General features: G+C 40.5%; 1 protein-coding gene and 1 non-coding gene across 2 annotated transcripts in view; both read right to left on the bottom strand.

Annotated features, from left to right (window-relative positions):
* The window catches only part of EXTL3 (exostosin like glycosyltransferase 3), a 102578-nt gene extending 84541 nt beyond the window's left edge, over positions 1 to 18037 (bottom strand). The window contains exon 1 of the mRNA XM_033134418.1: positions 17937 to 18037. The gene's annotated coding sequence lies outside the window, so the exon portion shown is untranslated. The remainder of the gene's footprint in view (positions 1 to 17936) is intronic.
* Positions 3196 to 3302, bottom strand: LOC117038589 (U6 spliceosomal RNA). Its single transcript, XR_004425682.1, has one exon. It is a non-coding gene; the product is annotated as a U6 spliceosomal RNA (small nuclear RNA).
* Positions 18038 to 21431: the final 3394 nt, after the last annotated feature.

The following is a 21431-nucleotide window of genomic DNA, read 5'->3' as shown; positions in this document are numbered from 1 at the left end:
TTAGGACTAAATCGAGGTATGAGAAAGAAGGTAGGGCTTTGGGAAGTCACACATCTGAAGTATTTTGTCCTATATGATTAGGTGATCTTGATTATAATGTGAATATGATAGAAGATGGAATCAGATAAGATATTGCCACATCGAACATAGGTTCAACAATAAAATCTTCCTGAAAACAAAAATTTGAGTTCAAGTCAACACAAGGTAAATTAATCTCATTGTGACCTACTGAGTATGATGAGGCCAACCAAACCTCCTGAGAATCTATAAGCCAGACAAATTTGTATCTTTTTTTTCCTATTCAAGGATCCTAAAAGATCATGACTAGGGAAACCAATTCTAGCACTAATAGTAAATACTATGTTGCTTTCTCCCTTTATAGGTTAAATATATAAGACTCTACAGCTCAGAAGAAAAACTCTTATACTGTATTCTAGAGACATGCTACTATCTTCCTAGAGAGTATTGATAAACAACCAACATAAAATGTCATTAGTGAAAAAAATATAAAACATTGCTGAAAGAAATTAAAGATGTAAATAAATGGAAAAACATCCTGTATTCATGTATTCATGGACTAGAAGATTTAATGTTGTTAAGATGATAATACTAAAACAAACAAACAAACAAACCACCTAAGTATGCAGGAAAAAAAAGATAATACTACCCAAGGCAACATATAGATTCAATGCAATCTCTACCAAAATTCCAAGGACATTTTTGCAAAAATGTAAAACCCATATTAAAATTCATATGGAATTTCGAGGTACCCAGAAGAGCCAAAATAATCTTGAAAAAGAAGAACAAATTTGGAGGATTCACACTGTCTGATTTTAAAACTTATTACAAAGCTACAATAATCAAAACTGTAGTACTAGCATAAGAATGGACATACAGACTAATAGAACAAAATTTAGAGCCCAGAAATAAACCTCCACATCTGTGGCCAATTGATTTCAATGAGGGAGCCAAGATCACTCACTACAGGGAGGGGGGAAAAAAGGCTCTTCAATAAAGGATGCCAGGAAAACCGGATATCCTCATGCAAAAAAAAAAAAAAAATGAGGTTAACCTTTAACCTTATACCATAAACAGAAAATAACTCAAGATGAATCAAAGACCTAAATTTAAGAGCTAATATTACAAAGCTCTTACAAGAAAACATAGGGGAAATTTTCATGACCTTGGATTTGGTAATGGTTTCTTAAATATGACACCATAATCACTAGCAAAATAGAAAAAATACAGATAAACTGGACTTCCTGAAAATTAAAAACTTCTGTGCATCAAAGGACACTATCAATAGAGCGAAAAGACAACCCACAGGAAAAAATATTTGTAAATCATGTATGCAATAAGGGTTTACTATCCATAAAACATAAAGAACTAAAACTCAACAACACAAAAACAAACAACCCAATTTAAAAATGAGCAAAAGGAGGGATTGGAGGGGAGGGAGGAATAAACAGCTGGGGCACAGAGGACTTTTGGAGCAGTAAAATTATTCCCTATGCTACTATAAAGGTGGACACATGTCATTATACATTTCTCAAAATCCACACGATTTACACCACAAATGAACCCCAAAGTAAATTATGGACTTTGATGAACCTACATTGACACATCATTATCACCCAATTTTAAAACATGTACCTCTGGTATGGATTGTTGATTATAGGGGAAGATGTTTGGGGGGGTGATATATGGGAATTCTCTGTACATTCCACTCAATTTTGCTGTGAACTTAAAACTGCTCTAAAAAATAATAAAGTCGGGACTGGGGCGGGCAAAGGACTTAAATAGACATTTCTCTAAAGAAGATAAACCAATGGCCAATAAGTACATGAAAAGATGCTCAACATCATTAGTTATTAGGGAAATACAAATCAAAACTACAATGAGAGGCCACTGCATAGTAGGATGGTCATAATAAAAAAAAAATACGGACTATAACAAGTGTTGGAGAGGATATGGAGAGATTGGAACCCTCAGATGTTGCCGGTAGAATGTAAAGTGGCACAGCCACGGTGGAAAACAGTTTGGCAATTCCTCAGGAAGTTAAACATCGAGTTACCCTATGGCCCAGGTAGATACCCAAGAGAACTGGAAACGGGGATTAAACAGATACCTGTTCTGCCCATGTGTGTGGCAGCATCACTCACAAGAGCCAGAAGGGGAAACAGCCCACATGTCCAACGTGGGATGAATACACAAAATGTGGTCTGTCCATACAATGGAATATTCTTCCTCCTTAAGAAGGAGGAAGTTCGGACGCATGCTATGATGGCATGAACCTTGAAGACATCGTGATAACTGAGAAAAGCCAGACACACAAGGACACTATTGTATGATTCCACTTCCATGATACATCTAAAAGAAGCAAATTCATAGAGACAGAAGTAAAATGGTAGTTGTCAGGGGCTGGACGGAGGGAAGAGTGGGGAGTTATTGCTTAATAATTGCAGAGTTTTGCCGTAGTAGTGATGTTTGCACAACAGTATAAATGTATGCAATGCTGCTGAGTTACACACTTAACAAGGGTTAAAATGGCCATTTTTATATTATATATATTTATCACAATTACTTTTAAAAAGAACAAAAGCAATCTGTGTTGATCTGTGAACATAGGAATTAGGAGTTGTTGTGAAAATTTATCAGGAAGGATAATGTTATAATGTCTAGTGTAAACAGAAGCATGGTGGTCTAAATGAAGCCAAGACCAAGTATCTATTAGTGGTTTGTTTTGTTTTGTTTTGTTTTTACATCCAGATAATGGACTTTCATTCATCCTTAACAATGACTGCAGTACTGATACAAGCTTTATCACGGATGACCTCAAAATTTTATACTAAGTAAAAAAAGCCAGATCTAAAAGGTTCCATTTGCATAATTCCATTTATATGAAATGTCCAGAGAAGGCAAATCTATCTAGACAAGAAAGCAGATTAGTGGTTACCTGGGACTGGGGTGGGAGTGGGGAATGACGGCAAGGAACAAGAGACATCTTTTTGTGGGGATGGAAATTTCCTATTACCAGATTGTGCTGGTGAAGTGTATAACTGTAAATTAACTAAAGATCGCTGAATTGTACACTTAAAACAGGTGAACTTTCTGGTATATGTATACTACAATAGAGCTGTTAAAATTGTGTTATATTATATACACACAAAAGAATAATGTAACATACAGATAAAAAAAAATGTGGAACACTTCACGAATTTGTACGTCATCCTTATGCAGGGGCCATGCTAATTTTCTCTATAGCATTCCAATTTTAGTATATGTGCTGCCGAAGCGAGCACTCTATTAATGTTTTTTTAAAGTACTAAATAAGCTGATTCTAAAATCCATAAGGAAGAAGAAAGAACTAATCACAAAATACAATTTTGAAAAACTAAAAAAAAAGGTAGGCCACCTTTCTCTATGAGATGTCAAGACGTATAAAGTTATAGTATTTAGATAGTGTGATAAAAACCAAGGAATAGATAACTAGACCAATCAACAAAGGAGACCCTAAAACAAACCCCTGACTGTATGGAAACTTGGTATCAGACATAACAAACCAGTGGAGAAAGAACAGACTATACAATAAAGGTGCTGAACCAATTATCTACCTGGAAGGAAAAGAAAAGTGAATCCCTACCTTCTACCAATCACAGAATAAATTCTAGATGAGTTACTTAATGTAAAAATCAAAACTTGAAAAACTTTAAGAAAAAACACTTATGATGATGGAATGGGGAAACATTGTTTTAAATAAGGCTCAAAAGTACAAAAAATAAAGAAAAGTTTGTGAAATAGTCGATTGCATTAAAATTAAAGTTGTCTGTACATCAAAATATACCATAAACAAAGTAAAAGCCAAGCAAGAGACTTGGTGATCTCTGCCTGCTATATGATCAGTAAAGGAGTAGTAACCAGAATACACAAAGAACTACCATGAAGAAAAAATGACAACACAATAAACAACAAAGCAAAGAATATAAACAAATAATTCAACAAAGAGGAGACACAAATGGCCAATAAACACATGAAAAGATGCTCAGCCTCATTAGTAATCAGGAAAATAGAAACAACTACGAGACATTATTTCACATGGATCAAATGGGCAAAAAAATAAGTCAGACACCAGCCAGCATGACAGACAGTGGAGAAGCAGGAGCTGTCATACACACCGTCCATTGGTACCACCATTGTGGAAAGAAACTTAGCCCCACCAATGTGCATTCACTATGATCCAGCAATTGCAGCTCTAGAAAAACTCCTGCACATGTGTGCAAAGACACAGGTACAAGAATGCGCCTCCGAGCTTCGTGTGTAAGGGTATTTATCCATGCATTTATATGTAGCAAGCGACAGGAAGAAAGCATGAACGGTAATGATATTTTAGGACAGTGGTGGCCTCTGGAATGGAGGGAGAGAGGAGAGTGAAATTGGGGAGAGGTACACAGGGCGTTCCAGCTACATCTATATTTTTAATTTTTTAAAAAATTCAGTTGACACATTATATTAGTTTCGGTTGTACAACACAGTGATTCAACACTTACGTACCCTACAAAGCGACCACCACAGTAAGTCTAATAAGCATCTGTCACCATACAAAATTATGATTTTATTACTGACCACAGTCCCTATGTGGTACACTACACCCCTGTGACTTATTTTATAACTGAAAGTTTGTACTTAATTTCCTGCCCCTTTTCCACCTCCTCCCGTCTCCCTCCCTTCTGGAACCATCAGTTTGTTCTCTGTATCTATGAGTTTGTTTCTGTTTCATTTTGTTTGTTCCTGTTTTGTTTATTTTTAGAGTCCACATATAAGTGAAAGCATGTGGTATTTCTCTTTCTCTGCATGGCTTACATCTATATTTTTTATTTTAAAAAAAAGGAACTGGAGCTAAAAGGCAAAATGTTAAGATCTGACAAACTAACTTGTGAGTACATAACATTCTTTACACTTCTCTGGATACTTGAAAGATTTCATAATAATAATTTTTAAAATTCTAATGGTATTGGTCCAGCATTACTTTGAGTACATGAACATTCCAGATAGTTGGGCAATTGCAGAATAGCAGAGGAAGAGGGATATTTAGAGCTGGAGGAGCTGTATCTTTCCTGAAGACTCTGAGCCAAGAAATGAAGATGCAACACTGTGAGATGTATGCAGGAGGCATCAACTCTTTGTTTCCTTCACCTTCGCCGGGTAGGAGGACCAACACAAGTCATCCCACTGGGACTCTCCCTCAGCTCAAGGCTGCATCCTGACCTCCCCCTCTAGCTGTGTGACCTCTTTTCTACTCAGGGAGGAGAGCCGGTTGTGATTCCTAATTGATTCAAAGAAACACTCGAGCAGAGCTGTCACTTATTCCTTCTCTGATCGCTTCCTGAAGAGATAATTAAGTATTTTAATACAAAATAAGAACTCAAATTTCTTTCCCTCGCAGCTCCTACTGCAGAGCAAAAAGTGTTAGCAAGAATGTCAAGAAAGAAAAGACACCCGCCCCAATGACTCACCCAGTGAAGGCAGGCAGGTGTGGTGGTAAAGTCAGCATGAGAGTCAGAGAGCCAGGGGTTGCATGCCCAGCTCCTCCACTTATTCGTCCCCTCATTTTACATAACCTCTCTGATGTTCAGTTTCCATGCTGTCGAGTAACAACAATAATCCCTGCCTCACAGGGTTAATGAGAAAATAAGATTATATATGAAAATCACTTACACAGTGGCTGGCACACATACATAAACAGTAACAATAGTGATTCTTATTATCAATAGCCATGCATTGGACTACATTGTATTAAATGTTTGCATGTGCTAGAATGTAAAGTCCATGATCACAGGGAAGTCTGTTTTGTTCACTGATGTAACCCAGGCACCTAGAGCACTGTCTGGCCCATAGTAAACACTCAATAAATGTTTATTGAATGAATTATGTGTGAATCTCAGTATTTGACACATATTAGACACTTAATAGCTACTAGTTTTTGAGCGCTTACTCTATATTGGACATTATACATTCTGGATCTCATTTAAGCCTTACAACAACAATGTATCACACTATTCATTTTATAAATGAGGAAACTGAGGCCCAGAGAAATTAACTTACTCCCTCAAGCTCAGTTAAATGGGAGAGCCAGGATTTGAATCTAGGTTGTCAGTTTTCAGATATTTGTTGAATCAATTAGTTAAGTAATGGCTCAGAATTAACTCGATGAGTTAGTGAATGTTCACAGTAGTGAGGGAAATAGTGATGAGTTACAGTAGGTGGCCTGGTGAATTATTATTAATTATACCGTAAATGAATTACTGTTCATTTAGTACTTTTCATGTGTATCTGAGGCGTTATAGCAGAGATCAGCCACGTTCCAGTCCAGGAATGGGGCCCACTGATATTTCAGTACCCCCACTGGGGTAGTAATGAGGAGGAATTTCACATTTTACAGGGAGAGTTATAGGACAAAAAGCTGAAAAGTAGATGTTCTGACATTATAAAGAGAATTAGTAAGTAAACTAAAGTCCACGTCACCCACTCTCTTCTCCTAAAATTCCAATTTAACATAGATAGCTATTGATTTGGAATCCACTGTGAGGAAAAGGTGACCAAGGCAAGAAAGTAAAAGATATGTCTCCCTTTTCATAAGACCTCAATTACTAACATTTATTTATAATCAAATACATCTGAAGAAAAAAGTCCTATAAAACAATGGCATTAATACAAACCATTGTGTTTGGAGTATGCTTTAATTTAAAAACAACTTTATAGAAGTTTATTGCAGAAAAGTTTAAAACACAGATGAGAAAAAAGTTAATTTCATTACCACCATATAATCTATGTCTATACCCTCCTACTCATTTTTGTATGTTTTTCTTTTACAAAAACTGGACGAAATTGTACACATTTTGTAGCTTATGCTTTCCAATTCATAAAGTGTAGCTATCTTTATATGTCAGTAAACACATCATTTTTAACTGAGGAATTTCACTGTATTTATATGTTCAGTTCCCATGGTTGAAAACTCAAGTTGTTTCTAATTCTTCCTTATTATAAACAAGGCTGAGATGAACATGTTAGAACTAAATCTTTCTGCCTGTGTTTAATTATTTCCAAAGGATAGATTTCCAGAAGTAGACTTGCTGGGTCAAAGGGCTACATTTGGAATTTTTTAATTTAAGCACAAACATCTGTTTTAAATATATTTTTAACTTGTCTTTCACTTCATTTTTAGTTTCTTATTTAGTATCAAGAACTATGACAAATGCATGGCAAGCCCCCAACAAAGATTGGTTGATTGAGCATCTCCTTACATATTCTGTTGCTCTCTCTCCTTTCAGAAGAAACAATGTCTGCAAGTTAAGAGAAGGAAGGAATAAAAATGAAAACAAAATGATAATGTTGACCCAGAGTGAGAAAGACTGGCTGGCCGCACTAACAGAATAATAAAATTCCAGCATCAGAGGCATATGCAGAATACTGCGTTAGGCACCATGGTAAGATTTAGAAAAAATGAAATATATAGGTCTAGTCCTAGCCCTTGAGAAGCTTAAAATTCAGACCAAAAGCAAAACTGTAACTACACAAAAAGATTCAGAAGCATATAACAAGTCCATGCACAAAGGGCAGAAGGGAAGGTAACTCAGTTCACTGAAATAACCAGTTCAAGCAAGGAATCTATGAAAAGATATGGCAAACCTTTTACCTTAAATGAAGGCTAGAAAAACATGTATGTACAATCTCTGAATTTTCAAGGAATTTTCTTTTGGAATAGGCTCGTTAATTGGAGTTTCATACTTTGGTCAACAAGGTTCCATTTGGAGTTTCCTTAATTTTTTTTAAAGTTTTAATTCACTTTTTACATTTAAAAATAAAAGTTTGTTAACTGAAAATGTTCTCTAATATTTGTTTCCTCACCCACACCCAATTCTATTATAATTAGTTTTAGAAAGTGACTCCTACCCAGTCTTTTCCAAGCCTTGATTTGGTCTTGACAGAAGCGAGTCTCCTAGTTCGTGACGGACACACGTCAAGAAGCCTCAGGGAAAGAACAAAGAGCCGTTCATACAAACAGTTAAACAGAGAAGTCTGGGACTTCTCTTACACAACACAGTGCTCCTCAGATCAAATCCAGATGGCATCTCCTCAGGAATTAGCCTTCTGAGGTGAAATGGGGGATCAACAACCTCCAACGTGCACCTTCTAGTTCTTCGCGGGTGGGGCGTTAGCAGCACACAGTACCAACCCTACCTAGAGGGGACAGAACTCGAGAGGGTACTTAGGCATCTACAGACCAGCCAGTAATTTTCATCCTGAAAAACTGTTAGGATCTATTGACATGATCAGGATCCGTAAGTACATTTTAAAAAGTAAAACATGTGAGGGGATAAGCTACAAAATTCCTTTGAATTAACATACAAATCATGCTCCTCAGTCTGTTAAAAGTGCTGATATCATGAAGTAGAAGCCGCCGCTCTGAACTGAAAGTCATGAGCTGAGTTCTAGTTCAAAGATGCAACTGTAAACAGTTCTGTGGTTTCTACAAATTACCGAGCCCTTCTCAGCTCCTGCTTCCTAATCTTTCAAATAAGAAGTGAATTAGTGCTAGCTGATGACTAAGACCTTCTTCAATTCTAAAAGTGCTCTTCTTTGAGGAAGACCAATAAGCACATAAACAAGAAAAGCTGTGGACATTATATTTTTAGATTTTCTAGTAGCTTACCGACTCAATCTAGATTTTAAAATCTAGAAGACAACTGGAAAATCACCTAGTACGATCACATCTCATTTTATAATTCAACAAATATTGATTGTCCACTCTGTGATGCTTGGGGTATTTCACAAAACAAGGGAAATACCTGCCTTCATGGACCTCATCTTCTGCTGAGGGATACGGACAATTTAACAAGCAATTACAATAAAGCGTGATATGCGCTAAGATGGAAAAAGTAGAATGTTCTAACAGGAAGAGTATGTATATAATGTAGTATGGAAAGCTTTTCTCAACAGTTATGTCTAACGTAAGACCTGACAGGATATGTAGAGGTTCATTAGGAGGGGGCTCAGGAGGGAAGGGGTCCAGGTGGAAGGAGTACCACATGAAAAGGCGCAGAGCTGGGAGAGGGCTAATCTGGCATCTGTGGCCGAGCTGCTCAGAACCAGGGATAAAGTGAGAAGTGAAGAGTAAAAAGTAGTAGCTATATCACGCAAGGCTTTACATAAGAACATATCAAGGAGTGTTGCCTTTACCGTGTTTCCCCGAAAATAAGACCTAGCCAGACCATCAGCTCTAATGCGCCTTTTGGAGCAAAAATTAATATAAGACCCAGTCTTATTTTACTATAATAATTTACTATAATTTACTACTTATTTTACTATAATATACCGGATCTTATATTAATTTTTGCTCCAAAAGACGCATTAGAGCTGATGGTCTGGCTAGGTCTTATTTTCGGGGAAACATGGTAGTGTCCTACCAATGGGGGGCGGAGAGGAGGGCATCAAAGGTTTGTGTAGGCAAGTGATGGGATCAAATTAACATCTTCAAAAGATTATCCTGGCTAAGATGTGAAGAACAGATTGTAGGGCCGCAAGACCCAAAGCAGAAAATCGCTGGGACGCTATCGCAGGAATCTAAAGATGGTGGCCTGAACTCAAATATTAACAGCAGGGACGGAGATATTTAGAAGTTGGGACAGGGCTTGGTGATTAAGCAGATATAGGAGAAGAGGAGTCAAAAATGATTCCTAGACTTCCAGCTTAAGAAATGGGGTAGACATTTTTCCACTGTGTTTGCTAAGAGGATCGGATTAAGCCTGGAGTGGTCGGTAGGCATTTTGCCATCGTTTGGTAAGAGGCTGCCTGAGAATGGAGCCAACACAAGGAAAACAAAGCTAAGAGACAGAGAGAGTGAGGCTATTTGTGACATCCTTACTTCCTGTCTCTAAACCAGCTGTCCCAGATCTACCCCTGGACTTTTCAGGCACATGAATCAGTGCATTTCCTTTGTTGTGGATTTTTTGGTGGTGGTGGTGGTGGTGGTGGTTTGGTTTGCTGTTGGTTCAATTCAATTTGAGTTGGGGTTTGGTCAGTCGGAACCAAAAGAATCCTGGCAAGAGTGGGACAGTGAGAGCAGAACCCAGGGTGGAACTACCACTAGAGAAGAGACACTGGGGACGATGAGCCCAAGGAGAAAGCAAGAGGAAAAGGAGGAACCTGGGCAAGTACCGTGCCGACAGAAGAGAATTGTGAAAAAGACACGTGGTCAGTGAAGTCAAATGCTATTGAGAGAACAATTCACTAAGATACGTGCATTGGCTTTAGTAGTAGTTGGTGACCTTTGTGAGGAAGGTCTCAGTGGAGTGTTGGGAGTAGAAGCCAGATTGAAGGGGGCAGAGGAGTTGAGTTGAGAAAGTAGGGTCAATGAACAGAAACAATTCTAAATCACAAAGCTGAGTTGTGAAGGGGAGGATTGTCAGAGGGAGATGTTTTCAGATGGATGAGACAGGAGAATGTGTAAAGGCTAATGAGCAGGATGCAGGAGAAGGGATAATTGAGAAGTCCCTGAGAAGGGAGGAGGGAGACGGTCAAGGCGCGGATTTCAAGGTGGCCCTAATTCACCTCTTGAGCTGGAACAGGAGAGAAAGAGAAGGATGCATGTAGAATTAACTAGATGTGTTAGTGTGGCAGCCCCTATCTTCTCCATACGTAGCGGGCAGGGTCCTTTGCTGAGAGGAAGAAGAATCTGGAGGGTGGGAGTTTTAAGGAGGATGGAATGGAGGCCATTTGAAATTTTGCTGTGGAGAATAGGCGAGAGACCAGGAAAATACAGAAGAATTGATTGGAAGCTCCGAGGACCCCTGTGATGACAGAAACCATTCCATAGTTTTATCAAAACCTATGGTAAGTCGAAGAAAGGATGGATTGCTTACGGCAAGACAACTGATTTCTAATTTGTAGATAAAAAATGTTAGTACTGGGATATTTTTCACTACTGATCTAAAAGAGGAACTTTTAAGTTTGCTGATATGATACTCAGCTTTTCTGCACAGTAAACTGCCAACCTGATGGAGATAAACCACGTGGAGATCTCACAAAATGATGGGACAGAGCGCAAAGTGGCCAATAACATTCAGCAGGCTAGAATGTGATCATGAATCCGGGTTTCAAAAACAAAACAAGACTCAAACTATGCTTGTAAAATAAAGGTTTTGAGATTTCAGTGATGACCCAACTACGAGATCAAAGTTACCGGCAACAACTCTCTTAGGAGCAGATATAACCGTTGGGTTGCACAAGTAGCAAACACCAAGAGGCTACTAGATAAGGTCCATTTCAGTGTCAAGACTCTTAAGTTGCAGTTGAGATAAGAATTCATGTGAGACATCTGTACTTGAAAGAGCTCATCTACTGGCCACGTTAGCTGCCTATATTTTTAAGTTCTATCCTCATATCTAGTTCCATCATCAACAAAGTTTTTGGACTGTACTGTCTTAGCCCTTCCTGAAACGTCTTCTCTGAATTACAATGTAGTTGTGTGATATCTTTCTTCAGAGGGGTACAATGTGACTATTCTGCATAGTGTTTTTTTTGTCTTTTACAGTTGGGGGTACCTCCTATTGAATAATTCAATATTCTTTATACAGGAAAAACAAACAAGAAAAAAACCCAGGCAGGAATTCTGCCATCCTAGGCCTTCCTTGCCTGGGTTTCCATTCACCTGCCCCATTTCTTACCTATCATTTCCAGGTTCGTGAGCTAGAACACTCATTCCGCCTGGCCCTTCAGGGTACTCTAATTCTCCTCCTCAGCCTTCACACATTTAGGTTCCATGTCCCAGAAGCAAGGGGACATGCTAAGATTACATCATCCCTAACCTTGAAGGATTCATAGACTTAGCAAACAACGCCAATGCAGTGACAGGTGCTGGGACAGGAGGTAGAAGGGCAAAAAAGCAGGTGTGATCATCTCTTCGGGGACAGGCAGAGTCAGGAAAGTCTCACTGAGGAGGTACCATTTCAGCAGTCTTGAAGAATGAGGATTTCTCCAAGCAGGGAAGATGTGGAAAGCTAGGAAGCAGAGGGAGCAGCTGAGTATTTCAAAAGCATGAGATGTACAACAGGCTTGCTTCTGGGGGCTGTAAGCTGCACAGCATGAATGGAGCACAGGGTGTAGGGAGAGATCAAAAGATGAGTCCAGACAAGTGAGAAGGGAGCAGACACCACATGCCTTAAGAACAGTTAAGAAGTTTGTACTTGGTCCTGCCCCAGGTATGACTCAAACATTTTCCCCCTTGGTTTAGCTAAGATTAGACTTTTTGAAAGAGAATTCTTGTTAAAACACAAAGGGAAAAGAAAACAAATACAAAACAGAAAGCAAACACACAAAAGTCTACAAATGAACAGTTCGCAGACCCCAGATTTCTTAGCCTGCTTCCTTAAGTTCTAGTGCCAGACTGGCTTAGCTTGTAGAGCTGGTAGATAGATCGTCCAGCCCAAGTGCCCCCTCTCTCCTCAACCCGTCGGTGTGGGCACTGAAACAGCCTACCACATACACCCTTTGTCTACCGGCCCAAACCTGAGGCTGATGGGAATTTTGCTCCTAGATCCCATCTCTGAATATTAACCCCTGGGTAGCCTTTCTTACCCAGAAGTTGGCTGAGTTTTTGCTCTATAGCTGCCCTAACCCCTGGAGGTGTTATTCTAGATCCGGATCAGCAAACATTTTCTGTAAAGGGCCATGTAGGTAATATTTTAGGCCTTGCAGGCCATACCTGCTCTACTCTGCTGTTGTATCATGAAAGCAGCCTTAGACAATATGTGAACAAAAGGTCATGGCTGTGTTCCAATAAAACTTTATGGACACTGAAATTTGAATTTTATATCACTTGCCTGTGTCATGAAATACGATTCTACTTTTGATTTTGCAATCATTTTAAGAGGTAAAAACCATTCTTAGCTCACCAACGGTACAAAAACAATGGGCCACAGGTCACCTGGACTAGAGTTTGCCGACACCTGTTCTAGGCACTAATTCCCAGGGCAAAGATGGCCTCTTTCACTTTTACCTAATCGATTTATTATTATAACTGATACCAGTAAGACTAATATATACTATGCACTGTGCACCTAGTAGGTGCCAGGTAGTATGTACCAGACAGTTACTTTGAAGGATAAATGAAATAATGCATGTAAAGCACAAAACATACTTCATCTGAGGTAAGCATCAATAATTGTCACTATTATTTATTATTGTTTATTTAATCTCTAATCAGTAAAGGACTCATCCAAGGTAGATATTAATATTCCATTGAGGATCAGAAAAATTAAGCCATTTGTGAAATATAGCTAGTAAGTAGCAGAGCTAGGATCTGAACCAGATTTATCTGTCTTCAAAGTCCGCAGCCTTCCCAGAACACACAACCTCCTGTTTAGTTTATCTGACGTACATTCACTGGCTGGTGGTTAATTGCTGGCCTACCCCTCTGCAGCTGGCATGAATGTCCCTGGAGCCTGCCATCTTGTGTCAAGAGTAGCACAGGGCTCATTCTAGTCTTGCTTCAAAGCTTAAACGCCTGTTGAACCACTTAGCTCTTCTTTCCTGCCAAGGGATCCTCTACCCCACAGTTAAGATGATGGAGCTCAATAGACATTTAGACCTTTTCCCACTCAGATGTCCCATTCTGCCCCCTTCCCCAGGTTCTTTTGATGACTTCTCCTTAGGTAACTTCCTGAAAGTGACACTCGCAGAATCCTGAAAGCATTCTAACAGAAAACTCCTTTATGTTCAGTGATAACACCAGATGGTTTCCACCAACAGTAAGGAGAGTATCGCTGCATAAAAACCATTCATCTGCATGACATTTTCAGAGTTGTCCATAAAATGTTATTGCAGATATTATCCATAGTAGCTTCAAAAGTATATTCAAGGGAGCCCATGTAATAAATCCTTCCTGGAATTTAGTTCCAAGAAAGAAAGTCTTCTAATTGAATCTGTTTATTTTATCTTGCCAGAATAAGAAAATGAGGTAACCCAACCTGTTTCCTTTTCTATCGTGGCTTCCAAGAAACGTCAAGCCAAATTCCATGCCAAAACGTCTCATCTCAGGTGCTTCGTAGGATCTATTTCTGCTTCACGGCTAGGACCACGTTTATGTTTTATAGTGTTAAAAACAGCTAGAATAGACTGTGTGTCTCCTATGCCCTAGGTACTGTGCCTTTCCTAATGTGTGCCTCCTTTTTAAGTGGTTTCAGCACTAGTGCTTGTTTTACTAAACTACCCTAGTGCCTTATTTTTTAAGTTATATTTTACCTGGTATCCTACACCTCAGGTCTCATGGAAGCAGGCAGATCCAGATATTGGATTTACAAGGTAGGGCGGCGCTCCATTCCCATATATGCACACTTGTGAAGAGCCAACCTGGCTTTATCCTTACAGGCCACAAGATGGGGGTGTCATTCCACGAAAATCAGGGTTTCTCTAGATTGCACTATCTTCTCTCTCTCTCTCTCTCTCTCTCCTTTGTACCTCTGCCTGTCTGCATGTACGCTGATCCCCCATGCAGGCATTAAGAACTTCAGACAGTCCCCACACTTGGTCTGTGCCAGGGGCAAGTTATATGAGCAGGACTCCACTCCTTCTGCGTATGTAGCCCTAGACATCTGTCCTAAGGAGAATCCTTTAATTCTGGGTGGCTTCCTCATTGGAATCACAACTCTCTTGGCACTTGGCACCCTACTTCACTTCATATCACCTCCCCTCAACTCTACCTGTTCCCTTATACACCTTTCCAGGAGTTGATGAACTGTTTTCTATATTGAGGAACCACTACACTACCCTGTTCAATGGGACACTTACACGCAGAGACAGAAGTGCTTAAGCAGCTGGGCCCTGCTGACTCCTGACAGGTATTTCCAGAGGGAAGGTTTGCCTAGAGGGTTGTCTTGCCTCATTCTCTAGAGAAGCAGGACCCACGTGCTATTCAAGATGAGTCCTGTATTAGACACTGGACCTGGGGCTGATCCTGGCCCTGCCTTGGTATCAACTTCTGTAAAGTGGGCTAATAACACCTCATTTAAAGGGTTTTTATAAAGGTCATGAAGGATGGACACAAAGCACTGAGGTAAGCACTTCCAAAATGAAGACAGAAACCTGATCGTACTGACTGCAAAGGGTGGTTATGAAAATCAAATGAAATAACGCAGGAGAAACCTGAAACTGGTAATGCATTCTTCAACTTTCCTAACCATGGCTTCAGCCTCCTAACAGGTCTTCTTGCCTCCTGGCTTCTTAAGCCCATCCTTCCCTCCAGCTTCAGAGGGAGCTACCTAAAGCAGCTACGAGCCTGTGTCCTCCTGCTAATGTTTTCCGTGGCTCCCTTCATCCTTATAAGGCCTTCTGTGATCTGACCCCTACCTCTCTTCAGTTTTATTTCTCTTTCGGGGCCTCCTATCTTTCTACTTTACCTCCAGGATTTTGTTCATGCTACAGTTAGTTCATCCTAAAATGAGTATCATAATATAAAGAAGTTTTGTGTTTTTTTTTAATTGGCACCACAAAGATGGAAGTCATAGGGGAAATAGTTTGAGGTATTTTCTCTACCGCTTTCTCCCTCCAGAATAAATGGTGTTTTTCAATTGAGCTCCTCGGGTCTTCGTGATTCTTCTGAGAGATGCTTTTGCTTCCTTGGTGTTGGAGAAATAGCCTAGACCCTTACTTGCATGGTCCTGATACAGTCCCCAGTAAGAGATCCTACCCACAGCTATTTTTCATTACAAGTGGGCTAAAGCAATGAGTTCAGTTTTGCACTTGGTAGGTGATTGATAAATATTTGCTCAAGAAATGAGCTTGTTTGTGCTAACTCCTATTAACTCCAGTCTGTGGCTAGAGGTCAGTTTTGTTGTGTTTTTTTATTTAGCTTTTTCAACAGCAAGAACAGTGCCAGCTGTGCCTTTTTGGAAGTAATAAAGGCACTGGAAGGTTGTAAAAGCAATGGGCCAACTGTTTAAATGAACCTAACGGGCATAGTGTTTACAGTTGATATGGGAAACATCTGATCTGCTTATTTTTAGGGAGCCCAAGAATGTGTCTATAAATTTCTTTACATGGGTGTCTGTGTCTTTCCATATGAACCTCTTGAGGCTATGAGCCTGCTGATGCTTACAACCCACTATGCAAAGTTTATCTTTAACATGTCCTTAAACTGCTTCTTTTAAGCTTCAAACGGTGCCCTCTAGCTCTTATGGGTGTTGTTGACTGTTAACGACTTACTAGATTTTGGTTTTATCTTTTGCATTTATTCCCACTCACCGAGGCCCTCATGATGAGAATCACTGATATATACTTGCCAACACCGTTTTTTTCTTGCTCTTAATCTTTTTAAAGGTTTTGTATCGCTTTACTCACAAATGCACCACATTTTTAAATGAATAATGTTAGATGCAAAAAATGTAAGTATTTTCCAAACAGGAAATATCATAATGAGCAATTCTGGAGGAAAGTACCCAGAAACAGGGTTAAGGGCCATTAAGAATTTCTGCTTAACAAAAATTTAGAATCTAACAACTCCTAGATTTACCTTCTTTCCTTGGATATAGGTGAGGTGATAACACGTATTTTGAAATCATTTGAAAGAATTTTCTTATATTTGATTGTTATCTCAAATCAAAAGGTGTGTCTAGCAAAAAAAAATCTGTGTTCATTCATAGCATTTTACATTTGTAAGGAACAATAAAGATAATTTAATCTTCCAACCTTCTCTTCTTCACAGCAGAAATGTTTTAGAACCAAGCTTGCCTGACTTCCCACCTTCTGCCTTTTACTATCAGCTAATTTGTTAATTATGTTCACCTGAATAACATATCGCTTAGATAGTTTTCCTAATGATAATCTTTATTACTAAACAATAAAAGAAACTGCTTGGATTTCACAACAAAATCAATCAATTGCTATTTATTGGAATGGACATAACATAGAGTGACGGTTTTAAAGAATAATATACCTTTAAAATTATAATTTATTTTACACCGGGGATAGGGACCAGAGGACTGAAGTGTTTTCTGAGCGTTTAGAAGTGGGTGAAGGTGGAGTCACCTTAGAACTACCGCAGCCTAGAACTTTCACTTTGGGATTACTACAGATTGGCATGACCGAGGGGAGCTAGGGTAACAGGAAGTGAGGCTGACCGGATGGAACCCTGCAGTGTGACCCAGAAACAGACTGAGGACAGACACCAACAAGTTGAAGTAATCCTAGCTCTTCCATAGGCCAATGCTTTCTACCTGCCAAACTTTACTTTTTAAAAAGCTCCAAAGTGTGGGATCCCCAGACTTAAGGTCAGCTGTGCTGAGAGGCTCCGGGGTGTAGCAGCAAGAACTCTTGGTAAGCAGTGTCCTGTGTGTTTGGGTCTATTAGAACTTGAGGGCACCCACGTAGCTTAGATCACAGGACGGTCACCACCTGAGAGGGTGGTGCGGGCGGGGCACGTGACTGACGCCGCTCATTTAAGTACCCGAAACAGCTGGGTTCAGGACCCTCCTCACCCACACGGTAAAATAGATCCCGAGCGACCTCTAATTTCTCATGAGTTCCCACGTAAGCACACATCTGAGGAAACACAGCCCACACCTACACAAGTTCTTACACATTCTAACCCCACCCCGGAGCTTGCATCCACACACAAGACAGGAGACATGAAACAAGAGCTGGAAATTACCCCGGCACAAACTCCCCAAATCAGGCCCCCCCGAAAACCCAGCAGAGACTGGAGAGACTGGGAGAAAGGGACACAAACAAAAGAGTTTTAAGATAGATTTCCTCCGAGCAAACCTGGTCGCTCCGGCTCTAAATTTTAGCAGCTTAAGACTTCTCCTGTTTGTACAACTAAGAAAAGACTTCACATATACACACACCACCCCTGAAAGGAATGGTCCTGAAGAGGTTCCCCCTACCTTGCTACACCAGGTGAAGAGGTCTCCGCAGCTGGAGAGGGCGCGACCTGAGCCGGGAGGCTGCAGGCAGGAGGGACTTAAGTGCCGGCGGCGGAGCCTGGCCCCGCCCCCTAGCCAGCCCCGCCCCCAGGGCGCCCCACCCCTCGGCAGCCCCACCCATGCCCCGCAAACCCTTCGGGCTCCGCCGCGGCAGCCGCAGCTCGGTCACCTTCCGACGCGGGGACTACAGAGCCCGGTGCATTGTGGGAAGCCAGAGCCCAAAACTGAGCCTGCGCTGACCCCTGGTGGGCTCAGTTCCAAAGGGAACCCCGGCCCCGCGGTGGGGGTGCGCTTGCAGGGCCTGCGGCAGTTGCAGCTAAGGAGAGAGGCCGACCACTTAGGGCTGCTGCAGCGACCTAGCGTTTCTTGCTAATCGCTCATATCTCGGTATAATATAAAAATAAACCGGATGCTTTAAAAGTGCTTGGGGCCACCTCCCTAGTATTAACACAAGTAAAAAACTAAAGCAACTTTAAGACTAGGGAATGCTTTTTAAACTAAGGAAAATAACTTTTAAATTGTAAAAGTGTATGACATCAAGATTATGGAAAAATCAGCACACTGAGTTTTATTTCTGGTGAAACCACATATGGGCTCAATCTGTCTAGAGAATAATGGAGAAATATGTAACAGGAACTACAAAACTGTGTAATCCAGGACTTTCTCTTCTGGGTGTATACCTCAAGGAAATAGTTCAAATGAAGTTAAAAATAAATTATGAAAACATATTCATAGTGAAAACTTAGAAAATAACAAATGACTAATACGTGAAAGGCACAAAATATGTACTTATTTAAATAAGAATATGAACATTATCACTATGTAGAAATATTTCTATCAAATAATGTTAAATGAAAAACACAGAACTCAAGAAAGCACATTGCCAGTGATTCCAACTATGCGAAAATATGTGTTCACAAATGCAAAAAAACTTTGGAGCAATGTAAGTAGTTTAGAATTTTAATGTGTCTTAAGGTTCTTTCGTTTTTATAAGTATCTTCTCCAATATTTCTAAGTTGTTGGGACTAGTTCTGATTTTGGATGCTATTGCAATATTTCAGTTTCTCCTCACTCTAAGTAATTAAAAAAAAAAATTACCCAAAAAGAAAAAATTCTGAGGCTTTAGAGAACCATGACAGTTTTATTTGCCAGCATATGTGGGGCAAAAAACAAAAGCATATTTATTGGACAGTATTAGTTTGCTAGAGTTGCCGTAACAAAATACCACAAACTGGATGGTTTAAACAACAGAAATTTATTGCCTCAGAGTTCTGGAGCTTGGAAGTCTGAGATCAAAATGTCAACAAGATTGGTTCCTTCTGAGGGCTGTGAAGGAAGAATCTGTTCCAGGCTGGTGTCTTGGTTTGCAGATGGCCATCATTTTCACATGGTGTTCTCCCTGTATGTGTGCCTGTTTCCAAATTTCCCCATTTTATAAGGACACCAATCATATTGGAGTAGGGGTTCACCCTACTCCAGTATGACCCATCTTAACTAATTACATCCACAACCACTCTATTTCCAAATAAGATCACATTCTGAGGTGCTGGGGTTTAGGATTTCAACCTACCAATTTTGGAGGAGTAACAGTTCAACCCATAACAGGAAACAAGAGCTTGGGATTCAAAGTGTAATTTTATGAAAATTGCACCCACCGACTGACAAAGATAATAGCAATGTACATTATATAATCCCAAATGTACCAAAATACTAACAACTTAAACACCATGGAACCAAATTCATTACAACTTTCTTCTTTCTGTCCTTTAACACCTTTCATGCCTTTCCAGTTGAAACCAGGGAGTTAATGAGATAAGATAGCCTAAAGACTTCCTGTGAGTCATGTCATATGTCTATGTGTCTACATCTGACATGGCAGGCCTCTTGCAGGAAGGGCTTGGAGAAGACATGTCCAAATGCCTGAGAGGAGAGTGGCATTACTTGCATTTGAACATAGGGCGTGGGCAGAGGACATGGGTTGAGAATTACAGGATGCAGTTTCCTCGTCATTAGAGGGCATGCACAAATCCCCTCCTGCTGAAGAGCTCAGCTTTAGTTGGAGAGACTGATGAGAACCCTCTCAGCTTGAGGAGCGTGCCACAAGAGTGAAATCCAGTCTTCTGGAACCGAATCAGCCTCTCCTAATTAGCCCACATGGGTGGGATGAGAAGCTTGAAATCTTCACTGAGCCTTGCTTCTTGCCTTCTGAGGTGATGGGAACCCAGAGGATCTTTGAGAAAAATGAAGCGCTGCCTAACACTTCCAGATCAGTTTTATTTTTCTTCTTCTGAAAGGACCAGAAGCTCAGTCAATGGTGTACTGATAAAAACGACCCCTGGCTTTCCAGAAAGAAAAGCTCTGAGTAGTGGTATTTGCAGATTTCTATGGTATCAATACTCCCATCATGGCTGATTTCAAACTCCCAGCAAGAGATCACTGAACAGAGTGGAGCTCCAGGACAGCACCAAGCCCAGGTGACTGGCTTAACAGTCTCAAGACGGGAAGGAAGCTGGCAGGGAGCCATATCTGGGCGCACCCATTGGAAAGGAAACAGAAGGGACAGCCTGCTGGGTTAGAAGCAGAGCCTCCCACTGGTCAGCAGTGCTACTGGGGAGAATAGCAGTGGGCTGGTCCAGACAGAAGCAGGGTCCACACACAGCCTCCAAGGCAGTGGGGATAGGGAACGAGCAGGAGAGCCTCCACACCTGAGAGGGACTCACCTGGCCTGGATAAGAGAACAGGCAGCAGCTTCAGAGCACAGGTGAGGCAATCAGAATGTTTTCAGAATGGATGGAAACACTCCTCTTTCATTTCCCTTATTAGGGCATTCTCCTGAGAATAGGAATTCTCCTGAGAGGACCTTGCCAGGAAGTGAGACATTGAGCTTAGCTAAATCCCACATGCGCTCTCTCCCAGTTTAGAGATATTGTTGTGAGGCTGAGCACAGTGGAGGACACACGTGGGCTCCTTGTTAGAATAGGTAAAGCTTGTGCGAAGGTAGGTAACAAAAAACCAAGACAACCTGGTGGGTCTCCTGTCACTTAAACTGGGTATTAGGGGTCCTGTGTATGGTGCAGGTAGTCCCCCCTTATCTGCGGGGGATACATTCCAAGACCCCCAGTGGATGCCTGAAACAGAAGATAGCACTGAACCGTATATACTATGTTTTTTCCTATATATACAAGATCTGACAATTAAGTTAGCAAACTTGCCACCAAGCGCTTACCTTGGCAGCACTGTACAAACAGCTCGTTAAGTTTCCATAACCTTGGTATATCAGTGTCTCACAGCTGTGTTTGTGTCAACATGTGGTAGTATCTTGCCAAGTAGCGTTCATTATTGTTGTTGTGTGTTTTTGTGTGCCATTGCAAGAATGTCTGAGCTTGAATTAGAGCAACAAACACACATTAAATGTCTTGTTAAACTTGGTAAAAGTGGACGTGAAATCAGGGACAT

This window comes from Rhinolophus ferrumequinum, chromosome 18 (assembly GCF_004115265.2).
Source record: "Rhinolophus ferrumequinum isolate MPI-CBG mRhiFer1 chromosome 18, mRhiFer1_v1.p, whole genome shotgun sequence".
Classification (NCBI taxonomy): Eukaryota; Metazoa; Chordata; class Mammalia; order Chiroptera; family Rhinolophidae; genus Rhinolophus; species Rhinolophus ferrumequinum.
The sequence above is the reverse complement of the archived record's forward strand: the minus strand, read 5'-3'. Positions and strand labels throughout refer to the sequence as shown.